Here is an 18489-nt window from a genome sequence, read left to right as displayed (position 1 = left end):
CCACCACGTGTCAAAATGAGTTTAGGTCTGGCCGGGTGAGCTCCCATCTGGGTCTGTTGTGACGACAGCTCGGGGTATGTTGGCTGCTTTCCAGAGACATACCAGAGGCGCCTTAATCTCCCTGACACGTCTTTCCAGCTCGCTGGAAGCTGGGCCCTTCCGGGAAGGTTTTCTGTGGGCAACAAATGCAGCTGATCCAGCTGGGTGTGGATTCCTGCGAGCTTTAGTCACCGAGGGGCTGTCCTGACCTCGCTGAGGGCTAGTCCTTTCCCACATTTGCCTCAGAGGATGGGAGAAAGTGACTCTGTGGTGGCAACTCAGACACACGCCTTCCTTTTTCCATTCCAGTCCCCCGTCTAAATCTGTCACTTAATGGAAATGAGACCTGGGCACCCATAAGCCCCTGAGCCGCTCTGTGTTGAGCACCGACTGTGTACCAGGCTCTGGCTGGGTACTCTGACACCTTCACCTAGAAGGGCCCTGACCAGGGGGAGCCAGGGAGCCCTCCACATTCACTGGGTCAGTCAAGCCTGGGGGCTCTAAGTCTGTGCAGTACAATTACATAGCATCCATTACACTACTTAAATTGAAATTAATCAAAATTAAATAGGACCCGGCCCAGAGGTTCATGCCTGTAATCCCAGCACTTTGGGAGGCTGAGGTGGGAGGATGGCTTGAGCCCGGGAGTTTCAGACCAGCCTGGGCAACATGGGGAGACCCTGCCTATACAAATAATTTTAAAAATTCACTGGGCATGGTGGTGTGTGCCTGTGGTCTCAGGTACTTCGCAGGCTGAAGTGAAAGGATCATTTGAAGCCTGGGAATTTGAAGTTGCAGTGAGCCGTGATGGAACTGCACTCTATGCTGGGCAACAGTGTAGGATCCTGTCTCAAAAAAAAATTTATATAGTTTAGAATTCAGTCCCTCTGTTGCACTAGCCACATTTCAAGGGCTCAATAGCTGTATGTGGCCAGTAGCTACCATGTTGGACAGCACAGTTAGAGAACGTTTCCATGATCACAGAAAGTTCTACTGAACTCTCTACAGTCACCCTGAACCAAATTCAAAGCTCAGCCTTTGGCTTGGAAGGTGTGCGACTTTGCCCAAGTTAGCGAACCTCTCGGAGCCTCTTTTCTGTGCCTATAAAAGCCCATGCACTTTCCATTGCATCATACTTCCTCTCATTTGCATATAAAAGTTAGGACAAAGTATAAAGTTAAACCCTCCAGCCAGTTCAGATTAGGTTTCCAAATTAGTTAGGATTTTTGTTAATAAATACTAGGAAACTAAATCAAGCTGACTTTGGTTAAAAGGGAATTTATAAGCAGGGCTGACTGTGTAATTTGTGAGGCCCACTGCAAAATGAGCACGTGGGGCTCTTCTTTCCAAAAGCAGGAAAAAAGTGCATCAAAGGTACTAAAATATATAGCTTTATTTCTTCCACAGTTTCTCTCTCTCAACTTATCATGATGTTTTTTATTTGTGATTTTGTCATTCTTAAGTAAATAAAAATAACAATTTTAAATTAGTAGCATTAACTTTAACATTCATCTTTTTTTTTTTTTTTTTTTTTTTTTTTTGAGCTGGAGTCTTACTCTGTCACCCAGGCTGGAGTTCTGTGGCTTGATCTCAGCTCACTGCAACCTCTGCCTCCTGGGTTAAAGAGAATCTCCTGCCTCAGACTCCTGAGTAGCTGGGATTACAGGCACACACCACCACGCCTGGCTAATTTTTGTATTTTTAGTAGAGATGGGGTTTCACCATGTTGGTCAGGCTGGTCTCGAACTCCTGACCTCAAGTGATCCGCCCACCTCAGCCTCCCAAAGTGCTGTGATTACGAGCATGAGCCACCGTGTCCGGCCCTTCATCTTCACACTCACTGTGCAATGCCAGTTTTAAATGCAAATATAAGAGCATTTAACTCACATGCAGAATCACCAAAGTTATACAGTTTGTATTTAGTAGCTCATACATGCGTGTGTATTTCATTTTTACCAGATGGTAGAAATGCTGCACAAAACTAATCCAACTGTTTTTATTTCACTTCTCAATGCATATCCATTCCGTCTGTCCTCTCTACCTTTGCCTCACTGATGAGTAAGGAAGAACTGAAAAGAAAAGGAACTCTGGTGGTCCTCTCATTCCCTTGCTGTTGATGTTATCATTTTCAGTGTTTAAGTAGTTGGCTAATGCAGGTGAGTAACACTAGTAAGAAAGGATATGATAAAATTCCTTGGTTGTTTGCATTTTTAGAATGCAATTTTTTGTTCTTCCTGTGTTCGAAACAAGTTCTGGTTTGAGGAAAGTGAGGCTTCTCGTGACTCTTGGTGCCTCTGCTTACTTAGCTGTAGACATAACACACTTACCTGACACCTATTTGAGTCTTGCTGAACTCCCATGCGTTGCCAGTTTACCGGAATTCTGTGCTCACGGGACATCACACACGCTGTATGAGGATGGAGTGGCAACTACCAGTGGCGGCATGTATATTGGAAGTGTTTTTTCTGTTTGTGTGTATACTCTATTGTCCCATCAGACTTTGCTTATAAGACACAAGTTCAAAGATAAAATTATTAAGAATTTAGTGACGGTGACAACAGAGCATTAAACCAAGCACAGGGGCCCTTCTGAGCATGGGGCCCTGTGCAACTGTGCAGATCATAGAACTGTGAAACCGGTCCCATTTATAAGACCAGGTGAGCATGGGTTTTGCAGAACCCAAGGACAAGAGCAGAACTGAACTGCAAAGACCCTCTGAACCAGGTACTTGATTGTTAATGGAATTATCTCTCACACCAGCTCTCCTTTCTACATGTCTGATTTGTCCATTCATTCTTCATTCAACATATATATGTTGAGAGGTGGCATAAGGTATTGATTAAGAGCACAAACTCAGGAACCAAATGACTTGTGTTTGAATCTTATCTCCTTCACCTACTCTTTTTGGAACTGTAGGCAAGTTACTCTGTGTCCCAGTTTTAGTTTTCTCATACGGAGTGGAGGGATAATAATATTCTACCTTATAGGGTTGTTATAAGGAGCAAATGAATTACATGTATGAAGCTTAGGACAGTTGTCTGATCATAGTAAGCTCTATCTACCTATCTATCTATATCTATGTTACTATTATTACTATGTGCCAGACATATTCTGGACACTTGGAATACTGTAATAAACCGAAATAGACAACGATCCCTGCTTTTATAGAGCCTACATTTGGTGATGACATTTATGTTACATTATTCTTTCTCTAATGAACCCATCTCCACTACTACTGCGGTCCACAGGGAGGAAGCGTGGCCACCAGCAGCTCTGTTTCGCTCCAGTGCCACAGTTCTCAGGGAAGGTTCTGACTGGCCCAGTTTAGACCAATCACCTGCAGCCAGTAGGGGCAGGGAGCAGGGTCACATTATTTACAGTTGCTGCTTCTATGGTAACTCTGTAGATGTGTGTAGTAGCAGTTAGAAAAGTGGATACACGAGGCAGACACAGCAAAATATCTAGTACCTTGTCCCAGGCACTCAGCTCTTGGCATGGCTTGCTTAGTAAAACCTTGGTTTTCTGTTCTTTCTTGTGTAAAATGCCTAACATCTTATATCCAGTGAGGCTGCTCTAGAACTTAGGGTCAGTGGCTCGAGGTTCCTTGTTGCTTGTCTTCTTCTCTGATGTCTGCCTCGGCCCTTTATGGCAGCAGGCACCTGGGGCCTCACCCACAGAGTGCACAGGATTCACCAATGTTGTTGAGTTGTTGATTCATCAATGTTGTTGAAGAAATGTTAATTTTCTTCTCTGCGATATAGCATTCCATGATATGAATGGAATATTATATATAAGCTACTGTTTATGAACATTTGTGGTTTTTTTTTCCAGTTTTTGACCATCATTTTAACAACGCTGCTAGAAACATTCTTGAATACTAATGTACATGTACAAGAGTTTCTCTAGGATATATACGTAGCAATAGAATTGCTAGGTCACAGATTATGCAGATGGTCAACGTTAGTAGGTAATAACTGTTTCCAAATTAGTTTTACCAACTAATATGTTCATCCACAATGTCTGTAAGTTCCCATTGTTCTGCATGGTTACTGACATTTGATATTGATTAATTTTTAACTCTTGCCAATCTGGCAGGTGTGAAATGGTGTTCCACAGTGGTTTAAATTTGCATTTCCCTGATTAGTGAGACTGAATATATTGTACTATGTTTGTGAGTCATCCATGCCTCCTCTTTGGTGAAATTGCTGTTCATTTGCCTATTTTTAATTGGGTCATTTGTATTTTCACATACATTATAAATATTCTTTATATAATCTGGATATTAACTCTTTATTGTTTATATATGTTTTCCTATTTATGACTTATCTGTCTTTAGATAAACAGAAGTTATAACTTTTAATGTAACTGAATCTATCATTCTTTTTTGTTATGACTTGTCTCTGTCTTATTTTAAAAACCTCCCACTCCAGTAAAGTTATTCTTCTGTGTAAATTTCTAAGAGTAGTTTACTTTTCCTTTTCTCATACAGGTAATTAACTAACCTGGTTAAAGACTGATGTAAGAGTCTAATATCCTATTTTCTTTAAGATCTACTAATTGTCCTAGTATCACATATTGAAAAATCTATCCTTACACCTGAAACTAAAATGGCTGCTCTGAAATAAAATCAAGTTCTGTATATGTCTGGGTCTGTTTCTGGGTTCCCATTAGTTGGTTTGTCTATATCTTTGTCAATACCACTCTTGTCTGGATCACTATAAGTTAATGATAATTTTTGATACTTTGCAAGGCAAGTCCTATCTTTGTCTTCTTCAGGAATGTATTAGTTTTCACTGGGCATGGTGGTTCACGCCTGTAATCCCAGCACTTTGGGAGGCCGAGGTGGGTGGATTGCCTGAGGTCAGGAATTCGAGACCAGCCTGACAAACATGGTGAAACCCCGTCTCTACTAAAAATACAAAAATTAGCAGGGCATGGTGGCGCATGCCTGTAATCCCAACTACTTGGGAGGCTGAGGCTGGAGAATCACTTGAACCTGGGAGGCGGAGGTTGCAATGAGCCGAGATGGCGCCACTGCACTGCACTCCAGCCTGGGCAACAAGAGCGAAACTCTGCCTCAAAAAAAAAAAAAAAAAAAAAAAAAGAATGTATTAGTCTTCAATAAAACATTTTAAAGGAAAACTTGTCAAGTTCCAGAAAAAAATTGAGATTTTTATTGTAATTGCATGGGAACTTTTAAATCAATTTGAGAGAATGAACATCTTTATGATATTAACTCTTCCAATTTGTGAACATATCTTTCAATTTATTTAGATCTTGTTTCTATAGTTTTATTTTGCTCCATAAAAGTGTTGAAAAACTTTTTAAAGATCTATTCTCATATATCTTATTTTTATGCTACTGTAAATAGTGTTCTGTTTTATTGCATTTTCTGTTTTTTGCTATAGACGTAAAATGGATTACTGCACCTTGATTCTTTTCTTTTCTTTTCTTTTCTTTTCTTTTTCTGAGACAGAGTCTTGCTCTCTTACTCAGGCTGAAGTGCAGTGGCTCTATCTTGGCTCACTGCAAACTCCGCCTCCCGGGTTCAAGGGATTCTTCTGCCTCAGCCTCCTGAGTAGCTGAGACTACAGGCATGCACCACCATGCCCTGCTAATTTTTGTATTACTAGTAGAGATGGGGTTTCACCATATTGGCCAGGCTGGTCTTGAACTCCTGACATTGGGATCTGCCTGCCTTGGCCTCCCAAAGTGCTGAGATTACAGGCGTGAGCAACCGCACCTGGCCTGCACCTTGATTTTGTATTCTGTTGACTGACTATATTCTCTTAATCTTTGGGGTTTTCTATGTAGATAAGCATATCATCAGCAAACAATAATAGCTTCGCTTCTTCCATTTCAATCCTTACACCATATTTTATATATGTATATTATATATGTATATATGTTATGTATTTTTTATTTGTTGCTTGCTTGCTTGTTTGTTTGTTCACCTGACAGCCCTGGCTGAGCCCTCTAGCACAAAACTGAATAAAAATCATGATGTGAGGCACTCAGGTCTCGGTCTTGATCTTAAGAGGAATGCTTTCAACATTTTACCATTAGTATTGCCATTGCTATAGGGGGTTTTTGCCCATGCCCTTTATCCGATTAAGAATGTTCTCTTTTATTCCTAGTTTGTTAAAAAGGGGTTTTGCTTTTTGGTTTTTTGATGTTGAATTTTATTTTATTTATTTTTATTTTTTGAGACAGGGTCTCGCTCTGTCACCCAGGCTGGAGTACAATGGCATGATCATAGCTCACAGCAGTCTCCACCTCCTGAGCTCAACTATCCTCCCACCTCACCCTCCCAAGTAGCTGGGACTACAGGCATGCGCCACCACACCTGGCTAATTTTTGTAGAGACGAGTTTCACTATGTTGCCCAGGCTGCTCTCACACTCCTGGCCTCAAGTGATCCACCCACCTCAGCCTCCCCACGTGCTGGGATTATAGGCATGAGCTACCGTGCCCTGCCAGATGTTAAATTTTTGTCAAATTATTTTTCTCTTTTAATTTATTAATGTGGTGAATTATATTAAATAACTGTGAAACATTGTAACAATCTTGTATAACAGAAATAAACACAATTTGGCCATGATTTCTTCTTCTTATTATTATCATTATTTTTATTTAAACGTGGTTGCTTTATATTGCACTTTTAAAACTCACAAAAAGCTTTACAATATCTGCCTTCCTCTAGTTAATCATCAAAGCTTTATGGTAAGACAATGAAAATTTTATTTCATCAATTGGGCATACTGAAAAACAATGAAAAATTAACAAACAAATCTCCTTAATCAAGAACATTCTGTAAAATACACACTCTGGCATGCATCTGAATTCATCCCTCCTAAAATTAGACTTTAAAAGGCTTTAAAAAAAAATCTCAAACAGATTTCAATACTGACTAGCCTACCAGAACAAAGCTGATAGCAAGCTATAAACAGCTTTCAATGTTGAATGTAATTTGGGGGAAGTGGAGAAGAAGAAATTATCTGCTGAACCTACATTTAAGCGCATCTGTTAGGAAGACTTCTCTAATTTAATGAATTTCAACAAAGTGAACAAGTTCTTTGCCTTTGGTAGTTTCTCGGATTTTATTTTTAAACTTGTGACATCTTGACTAAAGGAATGGAATCCTGGGACTAGAATATTTAAGGAAGAGGACAACATTGAGGCGGGAAAGAGGAAAAATAAGATTAGTACTTTCTTAGATAGCTAAAATGGGTAACAAATAATCCCAGCTACTCAGGAAGCTGAGGCAGAGAATTGCTTGAACCCAAGAGACAGAGGTTGCAGTGAGCCGAAATCACGCCATTGCACTCCAGCCTGGGCAACATAGCGAGATTCCATCTTAAAAAAAAAAAAAAGAATACCAGAGTTGATATGTAGGGTTTAGTTTGGCTTATGTTTTTAAAAAATTAGATAAGTATAACATCTAAATGGCAAATATAACAATTAAGGGTGGTCTCATTTAGGAAATGTTAAAAACTAATTATCCTCAATTATGTTTTAAATTTGTGGATTGACATAGTAGATATTTTGAGCATCATTATAGGATCCAATTAAAATTATGCATACTGTTATTTTCACTTTTTTTTTCGAGACGAGGTCTTGCTTCTGCTGCCCAGGCTGAAGTGCAGTGGCGCGATCATAGCTCATTGAGACATCAAATTCCTGGCCTGAAGTGATCCTCCCATCTCAGCCTTCAGAGTAGCTAGGACTACAGGCACATGCCACCATGCCCAGCTAATTTTTTTTTTTTGGTAGAGGCTGAATCTCACTATGTTGCCCAGGCTGGTCTCCAACTCCTGGCCCCAAGCGAGCCTCATGCCTTGGCTTCCCACAGTGCTGGGATTACAGGTGTGAGCCACTCTGCCTGGCCTATTTACACTTTTTTTTTTCTTTTTAACCCAACTACTCAACGTGGCATATTTTCACTTTTAATATAATTTATATGTACCTGGGGAAGCTCTTTTTGATATTATCAGTAGAGGCCACTAAAAATAATGCCAGAATTCCAGTGAGAAGAGAATAGAAATGGAAAGAAAATGGGAGGATAAAGAAATTGGGTAGTAATAAGAAACAGGATTTTTAAGGTTTTCTCACTAGTTAACTAATGCCACAAAATTGCGTATTTTGGCTCAATGTCAGTGGGCTGCTGGAAGGGACCAGGAAATTAGTGCAATATCCTAACCATCCCAGGTAGATTCTTAACTAACCCATGATTTGGATGGCTCACTTGTGAAGGGAGTGCTTTGGCCTCCTCGCTTCCTTTCTTCCTTTTCCTTTTTTTTGAGACTGAGTCTAGCTCTTGTTTCCGAGCAATTTTTGAGAAATCTCAACTTTAAAATATCCCTCAAGTTGCCCCCTTTTATTAGTCTTGTAAATAATATTGTTTAAGACTCACACATTGGTGAGAGTCAGGAATTATTAGGATTATTTCAATAGCAGACATTGAGTTCATTTACTTGGAAAGAAAAATTTTATTCCGAGGTGACTTTCAGAGATTTAAGTGCTCTATTTTACCATTGAATGAGAATTTTTCTCAAAGCAAATATTCTCTAAGATGCTAGAGTATTCAGCTTATTGGGATAGTACCCTTTAACTTATTAAAAGTTACAAAGTCTAAGAAAAAGCATGCAAGTCTTGAGAATCACTGCTGTGAATTCTAACAGGGAGGGCCTGAAGCCTGGAAGCCTGGCTGCCAGTCCTGCAGACCAGAGTGGGGACTTGTGGTGCCTCTTCCAGTCTGCCCATGGCCGCCCATAGACCATTTGGCATGTACTTCCTCCCCTCTGAGGTCCATAAAAGCCCTGGGATCAGCCAGAGAAGGGCAGAGGATGGAGAGGACAGAGAGATGACTGGCGACTGGATGATCAGCTTCAGAGAGGAGCTGAAAGCTCCTGCTGAAAGCTGGGAAGCCAACCGGGACCTGCCTTCAGAGAGCAGCCACCCTCTCCAGGGCCTCCTGTCTGCTGAGAGCTGAACGCTGGATGAGACAACCTGCCTACAGAGAGGAGCTGCCCGCTGAGGGTCTCCTCTGAACTGTCCTAACACTCAACAAAGCTTCTCTTCGTCTTGCTCGCCCTTCATTGTCTGAGTACCTTATTCTTCCTGGATGCAGGACAAGAACTCGGGCAAAGGCACCACTGCCCACAGAAGTTTCTGGCCAGAAAAGTGACACCCCAAAGATCCCGTAACACTATGAGATGCAAAGACTACAAATGTTTAAGTGGAATGATCTCTAACCTGTAAATTACACTCCTGTAACAAGCAAATGATTACGTACTGTGGAAGACTACAGAACATAAGTACAGAAAGCTGCTCTCCAAGGCTGCATTCTCAAAGCTTGAAAAGTTAATTGGCCCATCATTTTGTTACAGCAGGTAGCTAGTCAAGCATGAGCAGGGCAGGAGAGGGCTCCCTCTACCTCACCACAAATGTCAGGCAACCATCAGGTGATGGTCAGGTGGTTGTTAACTGTCTGTTTAAAATAATAATTGGTTGCAGCTGGTGCCAGGGAAAGGCCGTCTCCCAGTAGATAGAAACACCTGAAACTGGTGGTCAGCTGCTTAATCTCAGGAGTTGGGCAACTGGGCTCAAGCATGCTCACTAAGAGGCAAAATGGTGAGTTTAACTGATACATGTCTTTCCAGGGACATTTGGCTGGTAAGGGAAGAATGCCTCAAGTGAGCATGCATACAACTCCAGTGAACACACTGTGCACGCTCCTCTCCCAAGGGCTGGCAGGTCACTGTGCACACGGACAGCCCAAGGGAAGAATCAGGGGAGAAGGGACGCAAGACCCCAGAGGCATGCCAACATGTACAACCCCAAGTCAAAGGAGAAATGGCACACTTGATCTCTCAAGTTGCCCAGGTGGCTCTTTCCCAAGTGTACTTTACTTCCTTTCATTCCTGCCCTAAAGCTTTTTAATAAACCTTCACTCCTGCTCTAAAACTTGCCTCAGTCTCTCCCTCTGCCTCGTGCCCCTCGGTCAAATTCTTTCCTCTGAGGACGCAAGAATTGAGGTTGCTACAGACCTGTACAGATTCGCCGTCACTAATAATTTTAGAAAGAAAAAAAGATGAGCATGGATTAGGAGGGTCTACATGTGGGAAAAAAATTGCAACTAAGATATTTTAGAGAGCCCATCTCTAGTAACAAAAGAAAAAATAGGCCCAGCACGGTGGCTCACACCTGTAATCCCAGCACTTTGGGAGGCTGAGGCGGGTGGATCCTGAGGCCTCCCCAGAAGCAGATGCTGCCATGCTCCCTGTACAGCCTGCAGAACTGTGAGCCAATTAAACCTCTTTTTCTTGTAAATTACCCAGTCTCAGGTATTTCTTCATAGCAGTGAGAGAACAGCTAATACGGTAGCCATCCCTGGGGGGACGTTGAGGAGGCTCTCATTCTCCTAGAAGTCTTTCCAATTCATATTATCCTCAGACCATAGTTCATCTCTTCTGTAAGCCACAACTCTGGGCCACCAGGAAACCCAGTACATGTAGTTGTCTGCTTGCCACCGCTCAATTTTTTTACTTTTATGCATTATGTATAACTATGTATGTTTCGTAACTTCCCAACATAGGCTTTCCTAATTATCTTTTTGTTCCTTTTATAAACAAGCTTTATTGAGGTATGATTTACATACTGTATAATTTACCCATTCAAAGTGCACACTTCAATCGTTTTTAGTAGGTTTACTGAGTCGTGCAATCGTCATGACAGTCCCATTTTAGAACACTTCCACATCCCCAAGAGCCCCTCATGCCCACTTTTAGCCAATCCCCATTCCCATCTCCAACACAAGGCAATCACTAATATGCTTTCCATCTCCATAGATTTGCCTCTTCTGGACATTTTATAAAAATGCAGTCATACAATCTGTGTTCTTTTTTTTCTCATTTTACTCTGCATATGTTCTAGGCTCATCCATGTTTGCAGCATGGATCAGTAGTTACTCCCTCTTACCATTGAATGGTAGGTACTACATTGTATGGATGTACCCCATTTTTTTTTCTACTCACCGATTGATGGACATTTGTACTCACATTTTGGCTTTTATGAATAATGCTGCTATGAACCTTCATACAAAAGCTTTTCTGTAGACATGTTTCATTTATCTTGAGTAGCTACCTATGAGTCCCATTGCTAGGTTGCTGGATACATTTATGTTTACCTTTTTAAGAAACTGCCAAGCTGTTTTCCAAAGTTTCCGCACCATTTTACCTTCCTGCCACCAAAGTATGAGGATTCTGATGTCTCCACAGTGTTGCCCACAGGTATTATTGTCTGTGTTCTTCATTACAGCTGTCCTAATGGGCATGAAGTGGTATCTCATTTTGGTTTTAATTTGCATATTACTAATGACTAATAATGTTGAGCATCTTTTCATGTGCTTATTAATCATTTATATATCTTCTTCAGTGAAGTGTTCACTCAAATCTCTTCCCTATTTTAAAAATTGGGGGCTGGGCGTGGTGGCTCACGCCTTGTAATCCCAACACTTTGGGAGGCCGAGGTGGGTGGATCACGAGGTCAGGAGATCGAGACCACCCTGGCTAACATGGTGAAACCCCATCTTTAATAAAAATACAAAAAATTAGCTGGGCATGGAGGCACGCAGCTGTAGTCCCAGCTACTCAGGAGGCTGAGGCAGGAGAATCGCTTGAACCCGGGAGGCAGAGGTTGCAGTGAGTCGGGATCGCGCCACTGCACTCCAGCCTGGGTGATAGAGCGAGACTCCATCTCAAAAAAAAAAAAAAAAATTGGGTTGTCTTCTTCTTACTGAGTTGTAAGAGTTCCATATATTCTGGATATGAAAGCTTTTTTGTTGTTGTTTGTTTTGTGTTTTTGTTTTTTGGAGACAGAGTGTCACTCTGTCACCCAGGCTGGAATGCCAGTCATATGATCATAGTTCACTGAGGCCTCAAATTAGTTCCTGGACTCAAGCAATCCTCCTGCCTCAGCCTTCCAAGTAACTGGGACTACAGGTGCATGCCACTATGCTTGGCTAAAATCTTTATCAGTGGCCAGGCGCAATGGTTCACATCTGTAATCCCACACTTTGGGAGGCCGAGACCAGCGGATCACCTGAGGTTAGAAGTTTGAGACCAGCCTGGCCAACATGGTGAAACCCCGTCTGTACTGAAAATGCAAAAATTAGCCAGGTGTGGTGGCAGGCGCCTCTAATCCCAGCTACTCAGGAGGCTGGGGCAGGAGAATCACTTGAACCCGGGAGGCAGAAGCTGCAGTGAGCCAAGACCATGCCACTGCACTTCAGCCTGGGCAACAGAGCAAGATTCCGTCTCAAAAAAATAAAATAAAATAAAATAAAAAACCTTTATCAGAATTATGATTTGCAAATATTTACTCCCAGCCTGTGGCTTATCTTTCTCATTTATTTAATAGTGACTTTTAAAGTATAAAAGTGTGTAATTTTTATTAACTCCAATTTATTGATTTTTTTCATTTATGAATTATGCTTTTAATGTTGTATCTGAGAACTCTGCTTAATTGGAGATCAGGAAGAGTTTCTCCTATGCTTTCTTCTAAAAGCTTTATAGTTTTATCACTTAAGTTTAGGTCTACAATCCATTTTGAATTAATTTTTGTGTGTTGTATAAGTTAAGGATCCAAATTCACCTTTGTGGTTGGGTGTGATGGCTCACACCTATAATCCTAGCACTTTGGGAGTTGAGGCAGGAAGATGGTTTGAAGCCAGGAGTTTGAGACCAGCCTGGCCAACATAGTAAGACTCCTATCTCTACAAAAAAATTTTCAAAATTTAGCCTGGTGTGGTTGTGCATGCTGGCAGTCCTAACTACTCAGGAGGCTGAAGCAGGAGGATCCCTTGAGCCCAAGAGTTCAAGGTCGCAGTGAGCTATGATCATGCTTGCATTCCAGCGTGGGTGACAGAGTGAAACCTCATCTCAAGCAATCAATCAGCTCATCTTTTTTATGAGGATAACCAATTGTTCCAGCACCATTATTGGAAAACCTTGTGTTATGGTTTGGATATTTGTCCCCTCCAAATCTCATGTTTGAAATGTGATCCCAAGTGTTAGAGGTGGGCCTAGCGGGAGCAGTCTGGATCATGGGGATGGGCCCCTCATGAATGGCTTGGTGCCATCCTCGCAGTAGAGTGAGTTTTTGCTCTGTTAGTTCACTCAAGAGCTGGTTGGTTTTTGAAAGAGTCTGGTGCCTCCCTTCTTTCTCATTCTCTTGTGCTCTTTCTTGCCATGTGACACACGTGCTCCCCCTCACCTTCTGCCTGGAGTAACAGCTGCCTGAGGCTTCATCAGAAGCTGGGTGGATGCTGGAGCCATGCTTTTATAGCCTGCAGATCCATGAGCCAATTAAACCTTTTTTCTTTATAAATTGCCTAGTCTAAGGTATTCCTTTATAGCAGCACAAAATGGACTAATACACCTTGTTGATTTCTGATAACCCTATTGTGGTCAGAAAATGAGAATATATGACAGTAATCCTTTGAATAGACTTGCTTTATGATACTCAGTTTTCATAAATGCTCCACATGTGCTTGGAAAGACTGTGTATTTTGCAGATAATGAGTCCAGTGTTATATGCATATCCATTAGATTAAACTTGAGAATCCATTCGTTCAAATCTCCTATATCTGTGCTCATTTTTTTTTTTTTTTTGGTCTACTTGATCTATCAATTGATTGATGGTAGATGTTAAAATCTACCATTCCGAGGCCGGGCGCAGTGGCTCACGCCTGTAATCCCAGCACTTTGGGAGGCCAAGGTGGGCGGATCACAAAGTCAGGAGATCGGGACCATCCTGGCTAACACAGTGAAACCCCGTCTCTACTAAAAATACAAAAACAAAATTAGCCGAGCATGGTGGCAGGCACCTGTAATCCCAGCTACTCAGGAGGCTGAGGCAGGAGAATGGCGTGAACTCAGGAGGTGGTGCTTGCAGTGAGCCAAGATCGCGCCACTGGACTCCAGCCTGGGCGACAGAGCGAGACTCCGTCTCCAAAAAAAAAAAAAGTGTTTGATTAGGTCACCTTCTCCATGATTCTTTCATTAGTAAGTTGTTCCCAGAAGTATTTTGTGAACACTGTGGGGACTTGGCCTCTGCCTTCTCAGAGCTTAGCGTTGAGCAGCAGATAGAAAATGTACCATCAACCTACTCACAAATCTGCAAATGGGCTGCCTTCCAGAATTTCACTTGTAAATCCATGTTTAGTTATTAGAATAATTTATTCTTTTGGGGGATTAAAAAGTTATACACTCTTCTGTATATTGGATTCTTGGCCCCATTGATGAAAAAACATTTCTTCCTTTATACATAATTATTTACAGCTACTTATGATGGGGTTATGGCTCAGAAAATCCATCATGAAGTCAAAGAATGGTTAAGTCAAGCCATCCTATGTTGGGAACCACCTGTATAGTGATATATATTAATATTTATATTGAAAAATCATAGGAGAAAACATGTAGCTCAAAAAAAAAATACTACTTTATTTGTGCCTGACACAGAGTGGATACTACATAAATATATGTATACAAATATTATAGATAAAACTAATTTTCTTTTGGTATCTGTTACCTTCTTTAATTTTCAAAGTTGATGCATAAGGTGGATTATAGGAAGAAAAGGTGGTTGAGGGCCACAGGCAGAGAAGCTGGTTCCCTCCCTCAAGTCCAAGTGGAGAGCTCAGGCCAGAGATTGGAGATGAGGCCAAAGAGGTCTGCTGGAGCCTGAACCAGAATGAGAACATCTGAATGACTTCTGAGCAGGGCAGGGTCCCAGGCATCGTGGCTGCCAGTCACACGGGGTGTGGGAAGCCTGGCCTGGGCCAAAGGTCCAGGGCCAGAGAGTATTGTCCTGTGAAGGCAAGAAGGCCCCTAGCCCTAGGCCCCTCCCTGTTCCCACAGTGGGGTTGTGCACGTGCTCACTCAGATTCCACAGGGCAGGGGTCACATAGCTGAGGCCACAAAGCCAGTATGGGGAGAGCCTGGTGCTCCCCCAGCCACCTGACTATTTCCATTCCCTGTGGCTGGTCCACAGGGGACCATGGCATCCTGGTTGCAGGTACCCACCCAGAGAGGAGTGGAGGGGAAAGGAAAAAGGGGTGCCTTTTCCTTGAGGGAAGGGGCCTGGTCATTTGCTTCTGATAGGCCCTGATCAGCCCTGTAATAAATTTTGAATGAGTTACTAAATTCTGATTTTCAAGAACTAAATTTTAGGTAGAAAACAATAAAAGAAATTAAAAGTCAAACCAAAATTTAAAAAACTACTTAAGTGACCAGGCACGGTGGCTCATGCCTGTAATCCTGGCACTTTGGGAGGCCAAGGTGGGCGGATCACGAGGTCAGGAGTTTGAGACCAGCCTGACCAATATGGTGAAACCCCGTCTCTACTAAAAATACAAAAATTAGCTGGGCATGATGGCGTGCTACTGTAATCTCAGCCACTTGGGAGGCTCAGGTAGGAGAATTGCTTGAACCTGAGAGACAGAGGTTGCAGTGAGCCAAGATCATGCCACTGCACTCCAGCCTGGGCAACAGAGTGAGACTCCGTCTCAAAAAACAAAACAAAAACTACTTAAGCATAAGTCAAAAAACAAGAGACAAACTGGGAAAAATTATTTGCAGCTCATATCACCAAGGATTAATTCCTTTAATATATAAAAAGCTTCTAGAAATAAAGAAATACAAGATTATTAATTGATATGGTTTTGCTGTGTCCCCACGCAAATCTCATCTTGAATTGTATTATAGTTCCCATAATCCCCATGTGTCGTGGGAGGTAATTTAATCATGGGGGTGGTCAACGTCATGCTATTCTCATGACAGTGAGTGAGTTCTCATGAGATCTGATGGTTTTATAAGGGGCTTTTCCCCCTTTTGCTTGGCACTTCTCCTTGCTACCACCTTGTGAAGAAGGACGTGTTTGCTTCCTCTTCTGCCATGATTGTAAGTTTCCTGAGGCTTCCCCAGCCATGCTGAACTATGAGTCAATTAAACCTCTTTCCTTTATAAATTACCCAGTCTCAGGTATGTCTTTATTAGCAGCATGAGAATGAACTAATACCTCAATCTAACAGAAAAAGAGCAGAAGACACAAAAAGGTAGTTTACAGTCAAAGAAATACAGATGGCTTTAAACATACGCAAAGGTGGGCAACTTCATTCAATAAATATACATTAAAACTACACTAGGTGGCTGCGCAAGGTGTCTCACACCTGTAATCCCAGCACTTTGGGATGCCAAAGTGCTAGGATTGCTTTAACCCAGCAGTTCAAGACGAGCCTGGGTAACATAGAGAGACTTCATCTCCACAAAAAAATAAAAAATTAACTGGGCGCGGTGATTTGTGCTCATAGTCCCAGCTACTCGGGAGACTAAGGTGAAAGGATCTCTTGAGCCTGGAAAGTCGAGTCTGCAGTGAGCAGTGATCATACCACTGCACTCCAGCCTTGGTGACAAAGCGAGACCCTGTCTCAAAAACAAAACAAAACAAAGTACACTAGGCTACAACTTTTCACCTCACAGACTGGCAAAATCCCAACACATTCTGTTGGTAAGTTTGTGGTGAAGCAAAATGCTCTCATTCGTTGCAGATGGGAATCCTTAAGGAGCAGCAGTTTGACAACATCTATGACATTTCCAAGTTTATTTACCCTTTGATCCTGCATCTCACATCTAGGAATTCATCCTGTGATATGCACAAGCACGAAATGACACATGTGCAAGGTTAGCAACTGCCATAATAGCAAATAGTAACAGCAAAAGATGGAAATAACCTACGATCATTCAGTGGGAATTGGTTAGTCTGTGATACATCCACATGATGACTTCATAGGGATGTATAGAAAATAATAAACTTTGTACTTAAATGGAAAGATCTCTAGCATACATTAAGTAATAAAACTATGGTGCAGATTAGTAATTGTGTAAGAAAAGAGAAAACAAGAATAAACACCTGTGTTACCAGTATTTATGAAAGAGACATTGGAAAGACACATTAGAAACTAAGAGGAATGTGTGTTTATTAACAGAGAGCAGCGGTTCTCAAACTTCAGCGTGGATTAGCATCACAGGGAGGGCTTGTTAAAATGCAAACCACTGGCTCCCGCTCCTACAGCTTCTGATTCAGTAGGTGTGGAGTGGAGCCACAAAACCTGCATTTCTTTTCTTTTTCTCCTTTTGCTTTTGTTTCTTTTTTCTTTCTTTCTTTCTTTTATTTTATTTTATTTTTTGAGACAAGATCTTGCCGTGTCATCTTGCTGTGTCACCTAGGCTGGAGTGCAGTGGCGCAATCCTAGCCCGATGCAGGCTCATCCTCCTGGGCTCAAGCAATCCTTTCACTTTGGCCTCCCAAAGCTCTGGGATTGTGGGCGTGAACCACCGTGCCCTGCCTAAAAATGTGCATTTCTAACAAGCTCCCAGGGGTGCTGACGCTGCCAGTCAGGGAACCAAGTTTGGGCCAGAAAATGGAATGGAGTTAGAGGCTGCAGCAGGTCTTCTCAGGGTACATCTTTTCTATTTTGATTTTTTAAAAACTTGCAAATCTATTACCTACTCAAAAATAAGCTTAATTCAAAAAACATTTAAAATGTTCAATAAAAGAAGCTGCTCCTCAGTCACTACCTACTTTCTTAACTTGTTTTGTTTTTCTTTATAACAATTAATATTGTACCTAAAATTATGCTTTTTTTTTTTTTTACTTTCTCTCCCAACTAGAATAGGGTAAGGACATTGTCTTCTATTTCCCTCTATTTCCAACACTAATATTGTGCCTGCCACGTAGTAGGTACTCAAGAAATAGCTGTTTGGCCAGGTGTGGTGGCTCACGCCTGTAATCTTTGGGAGGCTGAGGTGGGTAATCACTTGAGGTCATGAATTTGAGACCAGCCTGGCCAACATGTATTTTTCTCTACTAAAAATACAAAAATTAGCTTGGCATGGTGGTGTATGCCTGTAGTCCCAGCTACTCAGGAGACTGAGGCAGAGGAATCTCTTGAACCCGGGAGGCAGAGGTTGCAGTGAGCCGAGAACGTGCCACTGCACTCCAGTTTCGGTGACAGAGCAAGACTCCATCTCCGAAGAAAGAAAGAAAGAGAGAAAGAGAAAAAGAAAGAAAGAGAGAGAGAGAAGGAAAGAAAGAAAGAAAAGAAAGAGAGAAAGAAAAAGAAAGAAAGGAGGGAGGGAGGGAGGGAAGGAAGGAAGGGCTGTTGAATGAATAAAGTGAATGAATGAATTCTCTTAGTCTTCAGTAGATCAGTGATCTTGGTAAGTCACTGGAGAGCTTTTAAAACATACCCATATCCCCATCAAATCCCCAGTTCTGAGTGAATTGTTTGGGGGTGGGGCCCTTCATTGAGTTGAGGGTGATGGGAGCCCCTGGTCTAAACCACAGCTCTGTAGAGACTTATGGTTTGGATTGTGCATATAAAGTGAGT

Source organism: Pan troglodytes, chromosome 1 (genome assembly GCF_028858775.2).
Source record: "Pan troglodytes isolate AG18354 chromosome 1, NHGRI_mPanTro3-v2.0_pri, whole genome shotgun sequence".
In the NCBI taxonomy this organism is placed as follows: Eukaryota; Metazoa; Chordata; class Mammalia; order Primates; family Hominidae; genus Pan; species Pan troglodytes.
The sequence above is the reverse complement of the archived record's forward strand: the minus strand, read 5'-3'. Positions refer to the sequence as shown.